General features: G+C 48.4%; 1 protein-coding gene across 1 annotated transcript in view; it reads left to right on the top strand.

Moving 5' to 3' along the window:
* Positions 1-26,942, top strand: part of LOC139765818 (uncharacterized) — a 403,015-nt gene that overhangs the window by 335,386 nt on the left and 40,687 nt on the right. Inside the window, exon 3 of the mRNA XM_071693619.1 lies at positions 5,356-5,456. The gene's annotated coding sequence lies outside the window, so the exon portion shown is untranslated. The remainder of the gene's footprint in view (positions 1-5,355; positions 5,457-26,942) is intronic.

Here is a 26,942-nt window from a genome sequence, read left to right on the forward strand (position 1 = left end):
GTTCAGCTGCTGGGGCCGAGTGTTGGTGATTGGTTCAGCTGCTGGGGCCGAGTGTTGGTGATTGGTTCAGCTGCTGGGACCGAGTGTTGGTGATTGGTTCAGCTGCTGGGGCCGAGTGTTGGTGATTGGTTCAGCTGCTGGGGCCGAGTGTTGGTGATTGGTACAGCTGCTGAGGCTGAGTGTTGGTGATTGGTTCAGCTGCTGGGGCCGAGTGTTGGTGATTGGTTCAGCTGCTGGGGCCGAGTGTTGGTGATTGGCTCAGCTGCTGGGGCCGAGTGTTGGTGATTGGTTCAGCTGCTGGGGCCGAGTGTTGGTGATTGGTTCAGCTGCTGGGGCCGAGTGCTGGTGATTGGTTCAGCTGCTGGGGCTGAGTGTTGGTGATTGGTTCAGCTGCAGGGGCCGAGTGTTGGTGATTGGTTCAGCTGCTGGGGCTGAGTGTTGGTGATTGGCTCAGCTGCTGAGCTGAGTGTTGGTGATTGGTTCAGCTGCTGGGGCTGAGTGTTGGTGATTGGTTTTGCTGCTGAGGCTGAGTGTTGGTGATTGCTTTAGCTGCTGGGGCTGAGTGTTGGTGATTGGTTCAGCTGCTGGGGCCGAGTGTTGGTGATTGGTTCAGCTACTGAGGCTGAATGTTGGTGATTGCTTCAGCTGCCGGGGCCGAGTGTTGGTGATTGGTTCAGCTGCTGGGGCTGATTGTTGGTGATTTGGTCAGCTGCTGGGGCTGAGTGTTGGTGATTTGGTCAGCTGCTGGGGCTGAGTGTTGGTGATTTGGTCAGCTGCTGGGGCTGAGTGTTGGTGATTGGTTCAGCTGCTGGGGCCGAGTGTTGGTGATTGGTTCAGCTGCTGGGGCTGAGTGTTGGTGATTTGGTCAGCTGCTGGGGCTGAGTGTTGGTGATTTGGTCAGCTGCTGGGGCTGAGTGTTGGTGATTGGTTCAGCTGCTGGGGCTGATTGTTGGTGATTTGGTCAGCTGCTGGGGCTGAGTGTTGGTGATTTGGTCAGCTGCTGGGGCTGAGTGTTGGTGATTTGGTCAGCTGCTGGGGCTGAGTGTTGGTGATTTGGTCAGCTGCTGGGGCTGAGTGTTGGTGATTTGGTCAGCTGCTGGGGCTGAGTGTTGGTGATTGGTTCAGCTGCTGGGGCTGAGTGTTGGTGATTTGGTCAGCTGCTGGGGCTGAGTGTTGGTGATTTGGTCAGCTGCTGGGGCTGAGTGTTGGTGATTGGTTCAGCTGCTGGGGCTGAGTGTTGGTGATTGCTTTAGCTGCTGGGGCTGAGTGTTGGTGATTGGTTCAGCTGCTGGGGCCGAGTGTTGGTGATTGGTTCAGCTACTGAGGCTGAATGTTGGTGATTGCTTCAGCTGCCGGGGCCGAGTGTTGGTGATTGGTTCAGCTGCTGGGGCTGATTGTTGGTGATTTGGTCAGCTGCTGGGGCTGAGTGTTGGTGATTTGGTCAGCTGCTGGGGCTGAGTGTTGGTGATTTGGTCAGCTGCTAGGGCTGAGTGTTGGTGATTGGTTCAGCTGCTGGGGCCGAGTGTTGGTGATTGGTTCAGCTGCTGGGGCTGAGTGTTGGTGATTTGGTCAGCTGCTGGGGCTGAGTGTTGGTGATTGGTCAGCTGCTGGGGCTGAGTGTTGGTGATTGGTTCAGCTGCTGGGGCTGATTGTTGGTGATTTGGTCAGCTGCTGCGGCTGAATGTTGGTGATTTGGTCAGCTGCTGGGGCTGAGTGTTGGTGATTTGGTCAGCTGCTGGGGCTGAGTGTTGGTGATTTGGTCAGCTGCTGGGGCTGAGTGTTGGTGATTGGTTCAGCTGCTGGGGCTGAGTGTTGGTGATTTGGTCAGCTGCTGGGGCTGAGTGTTGGTGATTGGTTCAGCTGCTGGGGCTGAGTGTTGGTGATTGGTTCAGCTGCTGGGGCTGAGTGTTGGTGATTTGGTCAGCTGCTGGGGCTGAGTGTTGGTGATTTGGTCAGCTGCTGGGGCTGAGTGTTGGTGATTGGTTCAGCTGCTGGGGCTGAGTGTTGGTGATTTGGTCAGCTGCTGGGGCTGAGTGTTGGTGATTGGTTCAGCTGCTGGGGCTGAGTGTTGGTGATTGGTTCAGCTGCTGGGGCTGAGTGTTGGTGATTTGGTCAGCTGCTGGGGCTGAGTGTTGGTGATTTGGTCAGCTGCTGGGGCTGAGTGTTGGTGATTTGGTCAGCTGCTGGGGCTGAGTGTTGGTGATTTGGTCAGCTGCTGGGGCTGAGTGTTGGTGATTTGGTCAGCTGCTGGGGCTGAGTGTTGGTGATTTGGTCAGCTGCTGGGGCTGAGTGTTGGTGATTGGTCAGCTGCTGGGGCTGAGTGTTGGTGATTGGTTCAGCTGCTGGGGCTGAGTGTTGGTGATTTGGTCAGCTGCTGGGGCTGAGTGTTGGTGATTGGTTCAGCTGCTGGGGCTGAGTGTTGGTGATTTGGTCAGCTGCTGGGGCCAGGTGACAGTGAGGGTGGAGTTTATCTGTCAGTGAGAATGCCTCCCACACTCTCCCTCTCTCCACCACCACCACCACCACCATCATCTCCACACCACCATCATGTTGCTCACTGCATCCACCACTCATCACCAGTGATTGGTGACGGCCAGTGTCCATTGTACACCGTAAGGCTAAAGCTACTTGTAGTACCACATCTCTACTATGATACACCTCTCACGTACCTACCACCATTCCTACTCTACCACCACTCACATACTACCCCATTCTTCTATCCACACCATTCTCCACGTACCAACCCCATTTACTACATACTCCCATTCCGATCTCACCAACACGACCACCACCACCATACATTCCCTCTCCAATTCACCATTCCTTCACACCACCATCTCCACAAACCTACCACCACTTCTACTACATACCTACCACCATTTACTCATACTAACCACCATTTACACGATACTAACCACATTCTACGATACTACCACCATTACTCTCGATACTACCACCATTCCTACGATACCTACCACCATTCTCCACGATACCAACCACCATTTCACGAACTCCCACCATGTATACGATACCTACCACCATTTACTACGATACCTACCACCATTTACTACGATACCTACCACCATTCTCCACGATACCAACCACCATTTGCTACGATACCTACCACCATTTACTACGATACCTACCACCATTTACTACGATACCTACCACCATTCTCACGATACCAACCACCATTTGCTACGATACCTACCACCATTTACTACGATACCTACCACCATTCTCCACGATACCTACCACCATTTGCTACGATACCTACCACCATTTACTACGATACCTACCACCATTCTCCACGATACCTACCACCATTTGCTACGATACCTACCACCATCCCCTACGATACGTACCACCATTTACTACGATACCTACCACCATTTGCTACGATACCTACCCCATTTACTACGATACCTACCACCATTTACTACGATACCTACCACCATTTACTACGATACCTACCACCATTTACTACGATACCTACCACCATTTACTACGATATCTACCACCATTTACTGCGATACCTACCACCATTTACTACGATACCTACCACCATTTACTACGATACCTACCACCATTCTCCACGATACCAACCACCATTTGCTACGATACCTACCACCATTTACTACGATACCTACCACCATTCTCCACGATACCTACCACCATTTGCTACGATACCTACCACCATCCCCTACGATACGTACCACCATTTACTACGATACCTACCACCATTTACTACGATATCTACCACCATTTACTACGATACCTACCACCATTCTCCACGATATCTACCACCATTCTCCACGATACCTACCCCATTTACTACGATACCTACCCCATTTACTACGATACCTACCCCATTTACTACGATACCTACCACCATTTACTACGATACCTACCACCATTTACTACGATACCTACCACCATTTACTACGATACCTACCACTATTTACTACGATACCTACCACCACCTTGTACGAACACCCCCCCCCCCCCCAGTATAGTAAGGGTCGTCCGTCACGTGGCAAAGGTTGTGCGTGCTCAGCGACCCGACCACCAGACGTACGACCACCAGACGTGTACGACCACCAGACGTACGACCACCAGACGTACGACCACCAGACGTACGACCACCAGACGTGTACGACCAGGTGTGGAGGAGGGTCGTCTGGGGGGGAGGGGGGGCGTCGTATGGAGATTCTAACCCCACTCCCCCCCAACCTCCCGAACCCCCCCTTCACACACACACACACACACACACACACACACACACACACATCAGCCCTAAGTGTACAGGCAATGTACACCAACACATCGACTCATGTTCCATCTATTTCCAGCCTCGCCTTTCTCTCCGGGGCGCCCCGGTAATGAGTACACCCCTTCACCCATTCCTTTGAAAATGACTTCCATTGTCTAATTAGAGAGAGAGAGACGCGGGAAGGGGGAAGGGGGAAGGGGGAAGGGGGGGAAATGGTCACAGTTGACACGGACGGATTGAAGGAAGGAAAGGGGAGGAGGTGGGTGAGAATGGGTGAGGGGGCCTCCATTCCCCTCTCCTGCCCCATCACAGGAGAAACAAATACAGAGATTACGATAGAGTTTATTACAGGCACTAATCATATATATATATATATATATATATATATATATATATATATATATATATATATATATTATCCCTGGGGATAGGGGAGAAAGAATACTTCCCACGTATTCCCTGCGTGTCGTAGAAGGCGACTAAAAGGGGAGGGAGCGGGGGGGCTGGAAATCCTCCCCTCTTGTTTTTTTTTTAATTTTCCAAAAGAAGGAACAGAGAATTGGGCCAGGTGAGGGTATTCCCTCAAGGCCCAGTCCTCTGTTCTTAACGCTACCTCGCTAATGCGGGAAATGGCGAATAGTTTGAAAGAAAGAAGAAATATATATATATATATATATATATATATATATATATATATATATATATATATATATATATATATATATATATATATATATACACACACAGTGTGCCTTCATGTCTCAAGTCTGGTATATTTCTGGAGACAAGATTGTCTTTCGAGGCTTCGAAGCAATGGTCTCTGAGGCCTCGAACCTCCCATCACCTTCTGGATCAAGGCAATGTTCAAGTGTGTGTGTGTGTGTGTGTGTTTCCTCATTAAGTGTTTCTGTTCGAGGCTCGTGTTCTCAATTCCATGTTTCTAAGTACTTGTAAGTACACACATGGTCGCCCCCGATCTCTTATCTCAAACTCACTTATAAACCGTGGTCTTTATTTACATTTATTTACACTTGATATACAGTTATAATCCTAGGTCTCTCACTGTCCCTTTGTGTCTCTAGGTTTGCCAGCCATGAAGATCCCGGGTGTTCCTCCTGCTCAGATAGGCTGAGGAAGGATGGTTGTGGTGCAGGAGGGAAATGAAGACGTTTCCATTGTTGTGGTATGTATAGAATTGCTCTGAAGTGCTTTAGTGTGGCATTGTCTAGTACCTGATATATATACATATATATATATATATATATATATATATATATATATATATATATATATATATATATATATATATATATATATATATATATATATATATATATTCCTATGAGTCCACGGAGGAAAATGAAACACGATAAGTTCCCAAGTGCACTTTCGTGTCATAATCACATCATCAGGGGAGACACAAGAGAGAAATATAACAGTCAGTTGATATACCACCAAGAGACGTAGCTAGAACGCCATTTGGTGAACATGTTTGCCAAATGGCGTCCTAGCTACGTCTCTTTCTTGTTTATCAACTGACTCTTCTAAGTCTTCTGTCTCATCTGGAACCACCACTGTGGTGACAGCAGTGTCTGTCGCCCTAGCCACACCCTAGTGTGGTGGTGGAGGAGGTACCCTAGTGTGGTGGTGGAGGAGGTACCCTAGTGTGGTGGTGGAGGAGGTACCCTAGTGTGGTGGTGGAGGAGGTACCCTAGTGTGGTGGTGGAGGAGGTACCCTAGTGTGGTGGTGGAGGAGGTACCCTAGTGTGGTGGTGGAGGAGGTACCCTAGTGTGGTGGTGGAGGAGGTACCCTAGTGTGGTGGTGGAGGAGGTACCCTAGTGTGGTGGTGGAGGAGGTACCCTAGTGTGGTGGTGGAGGAGGTACCCTAGTGTGGTGGTGGAGGAGGTACCCTAGTGTGGTGGTGGAGGAGGTACCCTAGTGTGGTGGTGGAGGAGGTACCCTAGTGTGGTGGTGGAGCAGGTACCCTAGTGTGGTGGTGGAGGAGGTACCCTAGTGTGGTGGTGGAGGAGATACCCTAGTGTGGTGGTGGAGGAGGTACCCTTGTGTGGTGGTGGAGCAGACATGGCCCAAGTCTACCATCATCCTTTGTACAAATATTTAATTTAATCCCATTTTTTCCCCACCCTCCGTCCCCCTTGTATCTTACGTACTTCACCCAAAGCAATACGTCAAGCCAGACCACACCCACACCCACACCCACGCCCCCCACACACACCCCCACACCCACACCCCACACACACACCCACACCCACACCCCACACACACACCCACACCCCGGAAAAAATGGCTAATTGTGGCAGTCCATCTTGGCCACTTCTTACAACAAGCTGTCCACCATTAAGGTCCATCTTTGTCGGCACTGTAATAAAGTGTGGCCAGAGAGAGAGAGAGAGAGAGAGAGAGAGAGGGTGTAAAAAAGGGCTCTCTCTCTCTCTCTCTCTCTCTCTCTCTCTCTCTCTCTCTCTCTCTCTCTCTCTCTCTCTCTCTATCTATCTATCTATCTATCTATCTATCTATATCTGTGTCTATATATCGTCTATCTATATATCTACCTGTCTGTCTATCTGTCTGTCAATCGATCTATCTATTTATCTATCTATCACTGCTCTATCATCTATCTCTATCAATCTATCTATCTATCTATCTATCTCTGCAAACTCCCTCCCGTGAAGTCGGCCGCCGATGATTTTAACGGCGGCTGCGGCATCTGCGGCTGCGGCATCTGTGGCTGCGGCATCTGTGGCTGCGGCATCTGTGGCTGCGGCATCTGTGGCTGTGTGGTATATTTCTGTTGCCTGGATATGCGTGGGGCTGGTCCAGGGTGCGGCAGCTGGCCTGATACACACACACACACACACACACACACACACACACACACACACAAACACACACCTCCAGCTGTTTTGGAGGCGCCCTTAGGAGGGGAGGGGGGAACGGGTCCTCCGGGGTCGAGAGGGCCACAAGATGGCTTGGAGGGAGGGAGGGAGAGGGAGAGTGTGTGTGTGGGAGGGAGGGAGAGTGTGTGTGTGTGGGAGGGAGGAAGAGTGTGTGTGTGTAGGAGGGAGGGAGAGTGTGTGTGTGTGGGAGGGAGGGAGAGTGTGTGTGGGAGGGAGGGAGAGTGTGTGTGTGGGAGGGAGGGAGAGATCCCACAAAGACTTGAGTAAGTCGGGGATATGAAGAAGGATACGTTGACGAAGGCCATGATGGAGGAGGAGGAGGGTATCACGAGCCCACAGACGTACTAGGTGTGCCTCACGCCGCGCCGGCCGCCCAGGGTCGAAGGTATGGGTTCGAATCCTAGTTGCGGCTGTCAGTTCCACAGTCAACATAGCTCCCCACCCACAGCCCACGCCTGCCCACCCACCGTTCACTCCAGTCCACCCACCGCCCACTCCTGCCCAAGAGGTCGCAGTGGTGCGCGTGATCCAGTATTAGCTAAAAAAAAAAAAAAAAACTTTCGTGTAATGATCACATCATTCTTGTATATCTCCCCTGATGATGTGATCATTACATGAAAGTGCACTTGGGAACTTGCCTTGTTTCGTTTCCCTATGGCTTATATATATATATATATATATATATATATATATATATATATATATATATATATAGATAGATAGATAGATAGATAGATAGATAGATAGATAGATATATGTGTGTTCTTATTTTTGTCATGAATTTTATTTTTAACTACTTATAGTCTAAATGATTATATAATACACAACACATTTTAATATGCATCATGAATAATTTATACTTAAATACTGAAAAATATGTCTAGAATTCTAAAAGCTAAAAAAAAATATATGTTCCCGCACGTCAATTTAATGGAGTTTAAATCTGGGAGCTTTTAGCCAGAGACTTAAACACCCCCCTCCCCCCCTCCGCCACTTGTGAGTAGGAACTGGTCTAGTTGAGGTGGTAAGACGGAAGTGGAGGAGACGTTTCCACCTCCTCATCGCTCACTGGACGACCTCAAAACACAGACGTTGCCAAAGATGGCTTCCGTGTCTGTGGCCGTCTCACACAAGACGGTCGTATATAAAAAAGGGTTTTTTATATATATAATTCTATAACTGGCCGATATCAGCATAAAAAAACATAAAACATAGTAATTATATAAAAAACGATTGATGAATGGATCAATAAAGCAAAATATCACGCTCAAAATACAACTAAAAGCAAAAATGGAGATTTAAATGGCTTCTCCCTTACCCCGGAATCAATCAGCTGACTAGTGTAAACAAACACGCTGGTGCTGCCCTCTGGAGGCAGGCCAGCGAACCTCTTGCCCATTATGTGTTTATGATATATATTACAGTCTTGTGACTGTTACAGAGTCATGTAACGTCTGTAACTTGTCCCTTACATAGAATACAGGCTCGAACCCTAGGGATAGGCTGGGTTCACTGTGGACCGACTTCCACAACCAGGGTTCGAACCCAGGTGCTCGGCCCTGGGCCGGGGCCCGTGAATGCGTTCATGATCGATGGAGGATAAAAATAATAATTATAATTATTGTTACTATTATCAATACTATTATCATTCATATTATTATTGTTATTATCATTATTATTATTGTTATTATCATTATTATTATTGTTATTATTATTATTATCATCAGGTAATGAACATGAATTAATAATGGCGTTAGAAAAATTAAAATGTCCAATTTTTATACCATAATAGACAAAGACTCTGTACAAAAAAAATATAAAAAATTGGTATTTGAAAATCTAAATATTCTGAAATTTAATTAATTGAAATGTAATATTTTATTTATTTTTTATTTTCTTAGATTTTTTCCTTTTTTTTTTTTTTTTGATATTTAAGTGACAAGTGAATGTTTTGGCAAAGAGAAAACGGGAACACAAGGGGGACTCATATGTTAAATGTACACTTTTTTTTTCTTTTTTTAAGTCTACTTTTCCAGTCGGTGTTCTTCGTGTAAGTGAGCGAAGAGTGCTAAGTTAGCGCCGTAGGCGCCACAACCACCACAGCTACAACAATAACCACCACCACCACAAACTACCACAACCACCACCACCACCACAACCCAACCACCACCACCACAACCCAACCACCACCACCACAACCCAACCACCACCACCACAACCCCAACCACCACCACCACCCAACCCCACCACCACCACCACAACCCAACCACCACCACAACCCAACCACCACCACCACCACCACCCCAACCACCACCACCACCACCACAACCCCAACCACCACCACCACAAACTACCACAACCACCACCACAAACTACCACAACCCCAACCACCACCACCACAACCCAACCACCACCACCACCACCACAACCCAACCACCACCACCACAACCCCAACCACCACCACCACCACCACAACCCCAACCACCACCACCACAACCCAACCACCACCACCACAACCACAACCCAACCACCACCACCACAACCCAACCACCACCACCACCACCACAACCCCAACCACCACCACCACAACCCAACCACCACCACAACCCAACCACCACCACCACCACCACAACCCCAACCACCACCACCACCACCACAACCCCAACCACCACCACCACCACCACAACCCCAACCACCACCACCACCACCACAACCCCAACCACCACCACCACAACCCAACCACCACCACCACCACCACAACCCAACCACCACCACCACCACCACAACCCAACCACCACCACCACCACCACAACCCAACCACCACCACCACCACCACAACCCCAACCACCACCACCACAACCCAACCACCACCACCACCACCACCACAACCCAACCACCACCACAACCCAACCACCACCACCACCACCACAACCCCAACCACCACCACCACCCAACCACCACCACCACAACCCAACCACCTCCACAACCACCACAACCACAACCCATCCACAACCAGCATAACCCCACCCACCACTAACACCACATCCCATCCACAAACCCCACAACCCATCCACAAACACCACAATCCATCCACAAACACCACATCACCACCACAACCCCACCACCACCACCACCATAAAAACCACATCACAACCACTACGACCGCATCCACAACCATCTCAGTGACCACAACAAGAACAGCGACAACCTTCACCACCAAAATCTCCACCACTTATCCCCATCATCACCAACACTGCACCAACACTGCACCACCAACAGCCCAGGTGACGCCACCACCACTCTGCCTCTCCACCACACGCAGCCGTTGCTTAAAGCCTCCAACACCATCCTCCACCACCACCATCACCACTCACCAACACTGTCCCCCACCACTGTCATCATCCACCAACACTGTCCCCCACCACTGTCACCATCCACTGACACTATCCTCCACCACTGTCACCATCCACTGACACTATCCTCCACCACTGTCACCATCCACTGACACTATCCTCCACCACTGTCATCATCCACCAACACTATCCTCCACCACTGTCACCATCCACCGACACTATCCTCCATCACTGTCACCACCCACCGACACTATCCTCCACCACTGTCATCATCCACCATCACTGTCCCCCACCACTGTCATCATCCACCAACACTATCCTCCACCACTGTCACCATCCACTGACACTATCCTCCACCACTGTCATCATCCACCAACACTATCCTCCACCACTGTCACCATCCACCGACACTATCCTCCATCACTGTCACCACCCACCGACACTATCCTCCACCACTGTCATCATCCACCATCACTGTCCCCCACCACTGTCATCATCCACCAACACTATCCTCCACCACTGTCACCATCCACTGACACTATCCTCCACCACTGTCACCATCCACTGACACTATCCTCCACCACTGTCATCATCCACCAACACTGTCCTCCACCACTGTCACCATCCACCGACACTATCCTCCACCACTGTCATCATCCACCATCACTGTCCCCCACCACTGTCATCATCCACCAACACTATCCTCCACCACTGTCACCATCCACCATCACTGTCCCCCACCACTGTCATCATCCACCAACACTATCCTCCACCACTGTCACCATCCACTGACACTATCCTCCACCACTGTCACCATCCACTGACACTATCCTCCACCACTGTCATCATCCACCAACACTATCCTCCACCACTGTCACCATCCACCGACACTATCCTCCACCACTGTCATCATCCACCATCACTGTCCCCCACCACTGTCATCATCCACCAACACTATCCTCCACCACTGTCACCATCCACCATCACTGTCCTCCACCACTGTCATCATCCACCGACACTATCCTCCACCACTGTCATCATCCACCAACACTATCCTCCACCACTGTCACCATCCACCATCACTGTCCTCCACCACTGTCACCATCCACTGACACTATCCTCCACCACTGTCACCATCCACTGACACTATCCTCCACCACTGTCATCATCCACCAACACTATCCTCCACCACTGTCACCATCCACTGACACTATCCTCCACCACTGTCACCACCCACCGACACTATCCTCCACCACTGTCATCATCCACCATCACTGTCCCCCACCACTGTCATCATCCACCAACACTATCCTCCACCACTGTCACCATCCACCATCACTGTCCCCCACCACTGTCATCATCCACCAACACTATCCTCCACCACTGTCACCATCCACTGACACTATCCTCCACCACTGTCACCATCCACTGACACTATCCTCCACCACTGTCATCATCCACCAACACTATCCTCCACCACTGTCACCATCCACTGACACTATCCTCCACCACTGTCACCACCCACCGACACTATCCTCCACCACTGTCATCATCCACCATCACTGTCCCCCACCACTGTCATCATCCACCAACACTATCCTCCACCACTGTCACCATCCACCATCACTGTCCTCCACCACTGTCATCATCCACCAACACTATCCTCCACCACTGTCACCACCCACCGACACTATCCTCCACCACTGTCATCATCCACCATCACTGTCCCCACCACTGTCATCATCCACCACCACTATCCCCACCACTGTCATCATCCACCACCACTATCCCCACCACTGATCGCTATACCCCACCACTCACCACCACCACTATCCCCACCACTGTCACCACGGTCGCCAGCAAGAGGGAGGAGGAGGAGGAGGCAGGGAGCCAGCCATCACCTGTTCTGACTCACGCCTGGCCCAGCGAACGCCTTACCATACCCAAATATGGGGTCCTTCCCGCCCTCACCACAACAGCCAGGGGCTGCCCTTACTACACCGCTAGGGCTGCCCTTACTACACCGCTAGGGCTGCCCTTACTACACCGCTAGGGCTGCCCTTACTACACCGCTAGGGCTGCCTTACTACACCGCTAGGGCTGCCCTTACTACACCGCTAGGGCTGCCCTTACTACACCGCTAGGGCTGCCCTTACTACACCGCTAGGGCTGCCCTTACTACACCGCTAGGGCTGCCCTTACTACACCGCTAGGGCTGCCTTACTACACCGCTAGGGCTGCCCTTACTACACCGCTGGGGCTGCCCTTACTACACCGCTGGGGTGACGACAGGCACCAACCCTACCCCACAAGGCCTGACTCTGCCTTTACATCATATTTCCACTTATACCTGACCCTTACACCTGGCTTCCCGACCCTTATACCACACCTGGCCCTTACACCACAACTGGCCCTTACACCACACCTGGCCCTTACACCACACCTGACCCTTACACCACACCTGACCCTTACACCACACCTGACCCTTACACCACACCTGGCCCTTACACCACACCTGACCCTTATACCACACCTGGCCCTTGCACCACACCTGACCCTTACACCACACCTGACCCTTACACCACACCTGACCCTTACACCACACCTGACCCTTACACCACACCTGGCCCTTACACCACACCTGACCCTTATACCACACCTGGCCCTTGCACCACACCTGACCCTTATACCACACCTGGCCCTTACACCACAACTGGCCCTTACACCACAACTGGCCCTTGCACCACACCTGACCCTTATACCACACCTGACCCTTACACCACACCTGACCCTTATACCACACCTGGCCCTTACACCACACCTGACCCTTATACCACACCTGGCCCTTGCACCACACCTGACCCTTATACCACACCTGGCCCTTATACCACACCTGGCCCTTACACCACACCTGACCCTTATACCACACCTGGCCCTTACACCACACCTGACCCTTATACCACACCTGGCCCTTGCACCACACCTGACCCTTATACCACACCTGGCCCTTACACCACACCTGACCCTTATACCACACCTGACCCTTACACCACACCTGACCCTTATACCACACCTGGCCCTTACACCACACCTGACCCTTATACCACACCTGGCCCTTACACCACACCTGACCCTTATACCACACCTGGCCCTTACACCACACCTGACCCTTATACCACACCTGGCCCTTACACCACACCTGACCCTTATACCACACCTGAACCTTACACCACACCTGACCCTTACACCACACCTGACCCTTACACCACACCTGGCCCTTACACCACACCTGACCCTTATACCACACCTGGCCCTTGCACCACACCTGACCCTTATACCACACCCTTGCCCTTACACCACAACTGGCCCTTTCACCACAACTGGCCCTTGCACCACACCTGACCCTAATACCACACCTGGACCCTTACACCACACCTGACCCTTATACACACCTGGCCCTTACACCACACCTGACCCTTATACCACACCTGGCCCTTGCACCACACCTGACCCTTATACCACACCTGGCCCTTATACCACAACTGGCCCTTATACCACACCTGACCCTTATACCACAACTGGCCCTTATACCACACCTGGCCCTTACACCACACCTGACCCTTATACCACACCTGGCCCTTACACCACACCTGACCCTTATACCACACCTGGCCCTTACACCACACCTGACCCTTATACCACAACTGGCCTAACCACACCTGACCCTACCAACCACACTGACCCTTACCCCCACAACTGACCCTTATACCACAACTGGCCCTTACACCACACCTGACCCTTATACCACACCTGGCCCTTACACCACACCTGACCCTTATACCACACCTGGCCCTTACACCACACCTGACCCTTATACCACACCTGGCCCTTACACCACACCTGACCCTTATAACCACAACCTGGCCCTTATACCAACCTGGCCCTTAACCACACCTGACCCTTATACCACACCTGGCCCTTAACCACACTGACCCTCTGTACCACCAACCTGGCCCTTACACCACACCTGACCTTATACCACACCTGACCCTTACACCACACCTGACCCTTATACCACACCTGGCCCTTACACCACACCTGACCCTTATACCACACCTGGCCCTTACACCACACCTGACCCTTTATACCACACCTGGCCCTTACACCACACCTGGCCCTTACACCACACCTGACCCTTATACCACACCTGGCCCTTACACCACACCTGACCCTTATACCACACCTGGCCCTTACACCACACCTGGCCCTTACACCACACCTGACCCTTATACCACACTGGCCCCTTATACCACACCTGGCCCTTACACCACACCTGACCCTATATACCCACACCTGGCCCTTACACCACACTGACCCTTATACCACACCTGGCCCTTACACCACACCTGGCCCTTATACCACACCTGGCCCTTACACCACACCTGACCCTTATACCACACCTGGCCCTTACACCACACCTGGCCCTTACACCACACCTGGCCCTTACACCACACCTGACCCTTACACCACACCTGACCCTTATACCACACCTAGCCCTTACACCACACCTGGCCCTTACACCACACCTGACCCTTATACCACAACTGGCCCTTATACCACACCTGGCCCTTACACCACACCTGACCCTTATACCACACCTGACCCTTACACCACACCTGACCCTTATACCACACCTGGCCCTTACACCACACCTGGCCCTTATACCACACCTGGCCCTTACACCACACCTGACCCTTATACCACACCTGGCCCTTACACCACACCTGGCCCTTACACCACACCTGACCCTTATACCACACCTGGCCCTTACACCACACCTGGCCCTTATACCACACCTGGCCCTTACACCACACCTGACCCTTATACCACACCTGGCCCTTACACCACACCTGGCCCTTACACCACACCTGACTTTCCCGCCACACGTGGCTTTCCTGCCACACCTGACTCTCAGTAACACACCTGGCATAACCCCCCCCTCATACACATGACCCCATCTACCCCTGCCCCCATCACATGTTGACCTTATAACACCACCCCGTTAAGAACACACACACACACACACACACACACACACACACACACACACACACACACACACATACATACATACATACATACATACACACACACATACACACACACACACACACACACATACATACATGCATACATACATACATACATACATACATACATACATACATACATACATACATACACACACACACACACACACACACACACACACACACACATACATACATACATACATACATACATACATACACACACACACACACACACACACACTTAGGGGCGACAGCTCCACTTGATCCACCCAGAGAGAGAGAGAGAGAGAGAGAGAGAGAGAGAGAGAGAGGATCACATGGGGGCTCTAACCTCGTATGGTGCAAGAATGTATTGCTATAGTGATGGGGGGGGGTGAGGAGGGGGGGGAAGAGCAGGGGGTGGGCAACGGGGTGGAGGGAGGGGGGGGTTGAGGGGGGTAGGTGGGTGGGTAGGTGGGTGGTGGTGGTGTAAACAATGTGACGTCACGCCTCAGTCTGCGGGGCTGACCCCCCCCCCCCCGGGGGGAGGGAGGGGGGTAGGGGATGAGGGAGGGGAGGAAGTTGGAGGGTTGCCAGATGTCTGCGGCGGCCGCGGTATGGGTTAAACCCCCCCCCCCCCCGCCCCCCCATGCCAAGCGGTTAATTTGAACCTCGCCTAAAAATAACTACATCATCGGTCTATCTGTAGAGATGTGTTGTCTATTGTACCGTGTGTGTGTGTGTGGATCCCATGTAGACCCGGGTTCCTTCAGAATATTCTACACGGATGGGTTCAGGTGTATGTGTATATATATATACCTTCCACAGCTGGCAGTAATTGGAAGCGGGGTTTTTTTGGGGGGCAGTGAATATATATATTCAGTTCAGAGGTACGTGTTCAGAATGTTAGAAAAGAATCTTTTTTTCCACGCAAAAAAAAAAATCCCATTTCCTGTTTCAGGGATACGAAATTGACCCCCCCCAAGAAATATATACTGTGACATTTATATTCCTAGTCACAATGGGAAATTGTATATATATATATATATATATATATATATATATATATATATATATATATACATACATACATACACACGTATTCCCTGCGTGTCGTAGAAGGCGACTAAAAGGGGAGGGAGCGGGGGCTGGAAATCCTCCCCTCTCGTTTTTTTTTTAATTTTCCAAAAGAAGGAACAGAGAAGGGGGCCAGGTGAGGATATTCCAAAAAAGGCCCAGTTCTCTGTTCTTAACGCTACCTCGCTAACGCGGGAAATGGTGAATAGTTTAAAAGAAAGAAAGAATATATATTCCTATGAGTCCACGGGGAAAATGAAACACGATAAGTTCCCAAGTGCGCTTTCGTGTAATAATCACATCATATCAGTGTCGATTTGCGCTACAGGAGGGTTAGGGTGGACTCCTTTGAAGCGGGGAAAAAGGGGTCTTTGACGAGGCTATTCCTCTCCCATGTCCAATGAGCATCGAAGCCTCTTAAGGTGGTTGTGGAGAGAGAGAGAGAGAGACAGACAGACAGAGAGAGAGAGAGAGAGAGAGAGAGAGAGAGAGAGGCATGGACAGGACGAGCAGTGTACTATAACCCTATAGTATAAATCATAACAGCTCCTGTGGGCTATGAAACAGCTTGCTCACAAGAAAGACACTTGTGTTTCCCAACACATTACAGCATTTGGAAAGCAGACTTTGAGGTGCTGTGTCATTGGAGTTTCCAGGAGAGAGAGAGAGAGAGTAGATGATATTGTCATGCCTCTCGCATGTTGCTAGGTAATGCACGGCTGAATTTACTCTGTCCTGAAGTTGGACTGAGAGAAACAAATGACTTTTTGATGGGTATATGGGGAAGGAAATGGGGTTGTAGTATCGTTGGATCTAATTGCTGTACTGCTTTTCGTATTCGGAGATGCTCCACAGGGTCCGAATTGAGAGAGGAATGAGGAAGAGAGGCGAGTGTGTGTTTTTTAGGAGCTGAGTGAGTGTGTCAGTAATTTGGATGCAAGGGATCGAGCGTTGGTGATGGATGGTTTGAATGCGAGTGTCATGTGACAGTTTAAGGTGTAACTGTTGGGGAAGGGGCATAGGAAACCTAGTGTTGTGATGGAAAAACTGGTTTTGGGGGATATGTGCTGAAAGAAGACTGGTGACTGGGAATACCGTATGAAATGAAGGACATATATAACAATACATGGATGACTGGAACAGATGGAGAGCGGGTATTAGTTGATTGTATGCATCAAAGAGACTCTTGGATGAGAATGTGCAGAGAGGGACAGCTGGTAGGATATCTGATCACTACTTAGAGGAGGCGAGAATGGGAAAGGTGAGGCTAAACGAAACTAGGGGAGAGGGCCGAGGAATGCAGTGCTGGGACGTGCAAGAGAAGTGCGTGGCCTTTAGAATATAGGTATGTGAGAAAGGTAGTAAGTGGTGGAATGAAGAAGTCAAGTTGCCAGTCAAAGAAAAAAGATAGATGAAGGAAAGGAGCAGGAGTGATTGGGAGATATACAAGAGAAAGCAACAGGAGATGCAGGGGTTGAAAAATAGGGCAAATGAGAGTTGGGATGACCAGCTATCAGCAAACTTCAGGATGAAGAAGAAAACGTTTTGGAAAGAAGTTGATAGTGTGAAAAAAGAACTAGAGAACAAATGGGACCATCAGTAAAAGGGGCAGATGGGGAAATGGGACAGGCAAAGATGAGGTTAGGAAGAAGAGTGAGTATTTTGAAGGACTATCGGGTGTTTGGGTTGGGGAGGTAGGCAAAGTGAGAGATTCATGGCAATTGGTTTCGTGAAGTGAGAACAGGTAGTGAAAGTCTCGCGTAAGAAGAAGTGTGGCAAAGCGGCGGGAGTGGATGGTATTGCAATTGGATTTCGCAAGAAAGGTGACTGTATTGTTAACTGGTTCATTAAGATTTTCAATGGGTGTATGGCTCATGGCGAGGTACCTGAGGGTTGGTGGAATATTTGTGTAGTGAATGGATGCAAAGGCAAGGGGAACAAAATTGGACATGTTCGAGTTTACAGACTGTACTTGGTAATGTGTATCAGAGAGTGGTGGATGAGGGGATGAAGGCATGTACGGAGCATCAGAATGAGAAGGAACGATGTGGTTGCAGGATTGGTAGAGGACGTGTGGATTAGGTGCTTTGATTTGAAAAGAAAAAAACTTATGTGGTCAAAGAAAAAAACTTATGTGGTCAATACTCAGAGAAACAGACGGACCTGTTAGTGGCATTTATGTATCTAGAGAAAGCACATGATAGGGCTGTTAGAGATGCTGTGATGAAGATGCTACGAACATAGAGTGTGGGTGGAAAGGTGCTAGAAGCAGTGAGGAGTTTCTGTCAGGGAGGGTAAGGCGTGTGTGTGAATAGCTAGAGAAGATGAGTGGTTCCAGGTGAAGGTGGGTTAGTGGGGTCGACTGTGTTTAATCTGTGTACGGATGAGGTGGTAAGGAAGGTGAATGCGAGGGTTTTGACGTGAGGAACAGGTCTGTGAATTGGTCGGGTTGGGGGGGATCAGTCACTATTTGCTGATGACATGGTGCTGGTGGCAGATTCGAGTGAGAAACTGCAGAAGCTGGTTATTGAGTTTAGGAAGAAGTGTGTAGAAGGAGAACATTGAGAGGAAATACACATCAAGGTTATAAGGTTTAGCAGCGAAGAAAGCCAGGGTATTTGAAGTGTTAGTTTGACGATAGGAACACGGAGGAAGTACTGTGTTTTAGAGACCTGGGAGTGAACATGACAGCGAATGATCCAATGAAACTGAAGTGAGCCATAGGGTGGGTGAGGGGACTATGGTTCCCGGAGGAGAGGGTGAAGATGGGTATGTTTAACGGTAGAGTAGTGCCGACGGTGTTGCATAGATGCTAGGTATAGGTCCTAGAGAAAAAAAAAAAAAAAAGGCGAAACAGATTGGATGTGTTGGGTAGGAAATGTTTGAGAAGAATATGTGGTGTGAGGAGAGTTGGTCGAATAAGAAAGAACAGGGGAGAAGAGAGAGAGAGAGGCGTGGTGATAAGAGGAGTTGTGTATGGCAAGTGACAACGAGTGTGTGCTGAAATAGTTTAGAGTTAACGAGAGGATGAGTGAGGAGAGGTTGACTTAAGGGGGAAACACATGTCGGAAGTGGAGGGAACAAGGAAAAATGGGAAACCAAGGAGGAGATGGAAGGATAGTGTGAAAGACGCTTTGAGGTATCGGAGTCTGAACATGCAGGAGGGTGCAAGACGTGCATGAAATTGAGCGAATTGGAGCGATGGGGTATACAGGGAGCGACGTGCGGTTAATTAAGCTAGACTACGGCATATGAAACGGTCAGAGGAAACCTTGGAAATGTCTTTGGCCTTGGAAATGTCTTTGAAGCCAAATTGTGGATTGGGAAACTATGGTTTCGGTAAATTAAACACGACCGCAAGAGAATAGATGCGAGGGAATAGAGCTCTTAATTGGAGCTTGGCTGTGTCTCGCCTCCAGACCTTTGTGAAATATATTGTGGAACTTGACACCTCCAGTCTAGATCTGTCAGGTGGAAGTCACCAGAAGGATGGTAGGACCCCACCCAACCACACCGCACCAAGGAATGGTGGCAAAGGGACCCACCTAACCACACCTCACCAAGGAATGGTGGCAAAGGGACCCACCCAACCACACCGCACCAAGGGATGGTGGCAAAGGGACTTTTAAAAATCCAAACCACCAACCCACCATCCATCGAATGACCTCCTCGAAGTCTGGCCAGCTGTCGCAAAGGAGCCACAGCCCACACACCGTATCAAAGCCGTGAGTTTATAGACGAAAACTGTTTCACAAACAAGTAGGGAGTCTCTCCCTCACAGTCGAACTCACTCACCCGCACACCCCACTCTTCCCCTCCCGCGCCCCCCTCCACCCGTCATGTGTATATAACCATCACTTCAGATACTCTCTCTCTCTCTCTCTCTCTCTCTCTCTCTCTCTCTCTCTCTCTCTCTCTCTCTCTCTCTCTCTCTCTCTCTCTCTAGCCACAGAGCTTTGATTTCACACCGACACACACACACACACACACACACACACACACACACACACACACACACACACACACATACGTGTCACCGAACGCCGTGAATGTGAAAAGTTTATATCATTTATTATGATCGTAATGGCATTTATTTCCTCTAAAGCTACGTTTGACCTTTATTTATTTTCTCTTTTTTTTTCTTCTTCTAATCCCAGGACGTTTGTTGTAAGTTTCAGGTTATGATATGGTTGGTTATTGAGGCGTGTGAAGAGAGGGGTTTATTTGGCGAAAGCGTACGTGTGGTAAATCAGATTTTTGATATTGGAGGATGTCTGATGGCCTTCCTTCGATATATGACGTCCAGCGCCATTAAATCCATGTGTATATTTCATGCTTGATAGCCGTTTCTCGCGTTAGCGACGTAGCGCCAAGAATAGACAAAGAAAATGGCCACATTCGTTGACATTCATTCTCTAGCTGTCATGTGTAATGCACCGAAACCACAGCTCCCTGTCCACATCCAGGCCCCACAGAACTTTCCATGGTTTACCCCGGACGTTTCATATGCCCTGGTTCAATCCAATGACAGCACGTCGATCTCTCTATATCAGGTAATTCCAATTCATTTTATCCCGTACCTGCCTTTCACCCTCCTGCATGTTCAGGCCCCAATCACTCAAAATCTTTTTCACTCATTCTTCCACCTCGAATTTGATTTCCCACTTCTCCTCGTTCCCTCCACCTCTGACACATATATCCTCTTGGTCAATCTTTCCTCACTCATTCTCTCCGTGTGCCCAAACCATTTCAAAACACCCTCTTCTGCTCTCTCAACCACACTCTTTTTATTTCCACACATCTCTCTTACCCTTACGTTACTTACTTGGTCAAACCACCTCACACCACATATTGTCTTCATATATATATATATATATATATATATATATATATATATATATATATATATATATATATATATATATATATATAGCCTCTTCGATCTAGCAAAAAGAATCATTTCTTTTATCTGAAGGTTACGAAGGAATGGTAATTAGGTGATTCAGTCGTTAATGTTGTTAGCGTAACAAGGTGATTATGACCATGATTATGGACAGTGCTGAGGTCACACTGCTCGGGTCTGAGGTCAGGTAATGTTACATCATCTTAATTGGCATAGATACGATTTTATATATAAGAAATTTATGGGCGTTTTTTTTTTGTGAGTGATTTTATATCTATGAGGTGTTGGGATGGTAAATTTTGACTAATTATCTAAAACAGATTCCATTTGGCCATATCATTATAAACAATAATAATAAAGATAAAAAAATTTAGATCATAATGATAAATGAAATTTAAGTTCTTTTCGAATTTGAAATTTCACTCTTTTATCAAGTTCTATGTGAAATATAACAACAAAGGTTATTTTTTCGTTATAATTCAATGTAATTTGATGGGGAAATAAAGTCATAAAGTGTCATAAATTATTTATCGTAGGACCCCCTGTCCGTTATTACGGGTCGGTTCACGTTTTCTGTGATGGTAAAGGCCTCTGAGGCTGTAGAGGCGGGTAGACTACCTTAAATAGACACATATCTATACCTCACATCAGTAGCTGCCATGATCACATTATAACACCTTGTGCCGAGTAGATGGAGGAGAATTTGAGTTATTTTGTATAATAACTCTCCAATATAACTTATAGTTCAGTCTCCCATTTCTTGGTTAGCGTTTTCCCATTTGCTGAGAAAACGGGTTCGACAGGGCCATGTTGGCTATACACACCGGAAGAAAGACATTTATATAGATTGGTTTTATATAAATCTGGCTCGTGATAAATGACACCTTGATCTACAGTTAACTGAAGGGAAGTTTGGTTACGGGTGCAAGTGGCTACAGGAAGTCATCTAGTAACCGATTACCTGCTCTATGCCAGACGTAACTGATTACTTCTTCTACGCCAGACGTAACCGATTACCTCGTCTATGCCAGACGTAACCGATTACTTCTTCTATGCCAGACGTAACCGATTACTTCTTCTATGCCAGACGTAACCGATTACCTCTTCTATGCCAGATGTAACCGATTACCTCTTCTATGCCAGACGTAACCGATTACCTCGTCTATGCCAGACGTAACTGATTACCTCGTCTATGCCAGACGTAACCGATTACCTCTTCTATGCCAGATGTAACCGATTACCTCTTCTATGCCAGACGTAACCGATTACCTTGTCTCTGCCAGACGTAACTGATTACCTCTTCTACGCCAGAGGTAACCGATTACCTCGTCTATGCCAGAAGTAACCGATTACCTCTTCTATGCCAGACGTAACCGATTACCTTGTCTCTGCCAGACGTAACTGATTACCTCTTCTATGCCAGAGGTAACCGATTACTTCTATGCCAGAAGTAACCGATTACCTCTTCTATGCCAGACGTAACCGATTACCTTGTCTCTGCCAGACGTAACTGATTACCTCTTCTATGCCAGAGGTAACCGATTACTTCTATGCCAGAAGTAACCGATTACCTCTTCTATGCCAGAAGTAACCGATTACTTCTATGCCAGAAGTAACCGATTACCTCTTCTATGCCAGAAGTAATTCTTTCCTCTTAAAATGCTTTGTTCATGTATCTCAAACACACACAGCGTCACATACAACACTAACAGTGTAGTGTATCGAGAAACTGACAGAAAACGGAAGTCTCTTTTACCTGTACGAGCCTCCTGCAGCGCCCAGGAAGGTGGCCACGTCTGCCACTCGCAACCAAAGGTCATATAGTGTAGTGGTGTGTGTGTGTGTGTGTGTGTGTAGGGCCATTGAGATGTCACTGCTCGGTGTCTTTGTTATAATAGTTGAACTATGGATAATAGTGAAACGGTGTTAGTATTGGTTAGTGATGGGTGACGTCCAAAGCGTAGACGGGAGAGTGTGACTCGTATTTGTCTGGGGTGTGTGACTCGTATTTGTCTGGGGTGTGTGACTTGTATTTGTCTGGAGAGTGTGACTCGTATTTGTCTGGGGTGTGTGACTCCCTATCTTTTGATATCATTTCATCTCTTCATTATCGTTTTTGTCCCTATCTTATCTTTTAACATTATTTCATTTCTTCACTATCTTTTTTTTGTCCCTGTCTTTTAATATTATTTCATCTCTTCATTATCTTTTTTGTCCCTATCTTATCTTTTAACATTATTTGATCTCTTCACTATCTTTTTTTGTCCTTATCTTATCTTTTAACATTATTTGAGAGGTTGTAAATGAAATCTGCAAAATCCATTTTCATTTTTCTTTTCTTTAATCTGGAAATGTTGCAGACACACACACACACACACACACACACACACACACACACACAAACACAAACAAACATATCACTACAGTTTTAACTTTTTCCATAACACTAATGATGATTCCAAAATGTTTTGCCTTTACTTTTATGACCACTTCAGGGTTGTGCTGACAGATATGACACAATGGAATGAAAAGAATGATATATTAAATGTGATATATATATATATATATATATATATATATATATATATATATATATATATATATATATATATATCTTTTTTTCTTTCATACTATTCGCCATTTCCCGCCTCAGCGAGGTAGCGTTAAGAACAGAGGACTGGGCCTCTGAGGGAATATCCTCACCTGGCCCCCTTCTTTATTCCTTCCTTTGGAAAAAGAAAATATATATATATATATATATATATATATATATATATATATATATATATATATATATATATATATATATATATATATATATCCCTGGGGATAGGGGATGAAGAATACTTCCCACGTATTCCCTGCGTGTCGTAGAAGGCGACTAAAAGGGGAGGGAGCGGAGGACTGGAAATCCTTCCCTCTCGGTTTTTTTTTTGTTTTTTTTTTCCAAAAGAAGGAACAGAGGGGGCCAGGTGAGGATATTCCACAAAGGCCCAGTCCTCTGTTCTTAACGCTACCTCGCTAATGCGGGAAATGGCGGGTAGTTTGAAAGAAAAAAAAAGATATATATATATATATATATATATATATATATATATATATATATATATATATATATGTGTGTGTGTGTGTGTGTTACATTTCTGTTTCCCAGAGATGATTTTTCTTTTAGACTGAAGATGGTTGTGTTTCCTTGTTGTTGTTCTTGTTGTGATGTTGAAGGTTCCATTCACGGAGAATGGTCCACATCAAGGCCGGGCCTTAATTGGACTGTAGAGAAAATTATGAAACGGAAAAGAAAATATTAGTGAAAGTGTTTACAAATTTTGAAGGAAGTGGAAAAAAAAATAAACTGTCTTTTAGAATGTGTTAGGTTATAGTTATTGGGAAAGACACGAGAAAGTAGAGAGTTCCAAAGTTTCGACGTGTAGGGAAAGAAGTAGGTATCAAAGCGGCCCACCACCCTTGAGTTGCTGACGGCCACACAGTAATCATGTGACGCAGCAGCTTGCCGAGCACTGTATGGTTTAGCTAGTGGTGGGGGGCACACAAGCAGCCAGCTCTCGGGAGCAAAAACCAAAGTAATAACTATAGAAGAGGGAGTGTTAAGGATTCGAACCCGGTTCTACCGCGTGATAGACCGAAACGCTAACCAGTGGACCACGAAACAACTAAAATTTGTTGTTTGCTTAAGTGGATGTGTCATCAAACATTGAACAGTCGAGACCTTTGTCCATAGATGTCATTTGACGACAATACATATGTATAGACACACAACAATCAGTCTGAGGTATACATGTACATACATGTGACATGTATACATGTCTGAGGTATACATGTACATGTGTATGGACACACAACAACCAGTCTGAGGTATAGATGTACATACATGTGACATGTATACATGTCTGAGGTATAGATGTACATACATGTGACATGTATACATGTCTAAGGTATACATGTACATGTGTATGGACACACAACAACCAGTCTGAGGTATATATGTACATATGTATAGACACACAACAATCAGTCTGAGGTATACATGTATATATGTATGAACATACAACAACCAGTCTGAGGTATACATGTACATATGTATAGACACACACCAACCAATCTGAGGTTTACATGTACATACATGTGACATGTATACATGTCTGAGGTACACATGTGACATGTAAGGACACGCAACAACCAGAGTGAAGTATACATACATGTATAACGAAAGGCTGAGGGGAAAAATACACTGGATAATACATGACCTGGTCACTGGACACACGGGGCGGAGGGGGGGGGAGAATAGTTCACAGCAATCCTAGGAACGGCTCCTGGGTGCTGGGGGATCCTAGGAACGACTCCTGGCTGCTGGGGTCCTAGGAACGGCTCCTGGGTGCTGGGGTCCTAGGAACGACTCCTGGCTGCTGGGGTCCTAGGAACGGCTCCTGGGTGCTGGGGGATCCTAGGAACGGCTCCTGGGTGCTGGGGTCCTAGGAACGGCTCCTGGGTGCTGAGGGATTCTAGGAACGGCTCCTGGGTGCTGGGGTCCTAGGAACGGCTCCCTGGGTGCTGAGGGATCCTAGGAACGGCTCCTGGGTGCTGGGTCCTAGGAACGGCTCCTGGGTGCTGAGGGATTCTAGGAACGGCTCCTGGGTGCTGGGGTCCTAGGAACGGCTCCTGGGTGCTGAGGGATCCTAGGAACGGCTCCTGGGTGCTGGGGTCCTAGGAACGGCTCCTGGGTGCTGAGGGATCCTAGGAACGGCTCCTGGGTGCTGGGGTCCTAGGAACGGCTCCTGGGTGCTGAGGGATCCTAGGAACGGCTCCTGGGTGCTGGGGTCCTAGGAACGGCTCCTGGGTGCTGGGGTCCTAGGAACGGCTCCTGGGTGCTGGGGGATCCTAGGAACGGCTCCTGGGTGCTGGGGTTCCTAGGAACGGCTCCTGGGTGCTGAGGGATTCTGGGAACGGCTCCTGGGTGCTGGGGTCCTAGGAACGGCTCCTTGTTGCTGAGGGATCCTAGGAACGGCTCCTGGGTGCTGGGTCCTAGGAACGGCTCCTGGGTGCTGAGGGATCCTAGGAACGGCTCCTGGGTGCTGGGGTTCCTAGGAACGGCTCCTGGGTGCTGGGGGATCCTAGGAACGGCTCCTGGGTGCTGGGGATCCTAGGAACGGCTCCTGGGTGCTGGGGTCCTAGGAACGGCTCCTGGGTGCTGGGGTTCCTAGGAACGGCTCCTGGGTGCTGAGGGATTCTAGGAACGGCTCCTGGGTGCTGAGGGACCCTAGGAACGGCTCCTGGGGGCTGAGGGACCCTAGGAACGGCTCCTGGGTGCTGGGGATCCTAGGAACGGC

The sequence above is a fragment of the Panulirus ornatus genome, chromosome 56 (genome assembly GCF_036320965.1).
Source record: "Panulirus ornatus isolate Po-2019 chromosome 56, ASM3632096v1, whole genome shotgun sequence".
In the NCBI taxonomy this organism is placed as follows: domain Eukaryota; kingdom Metazoa; phylum Arthropoda; class Malacostraca; order Decapoda; family Palinuridae; genus Panulirus; species Panulirus ornatus.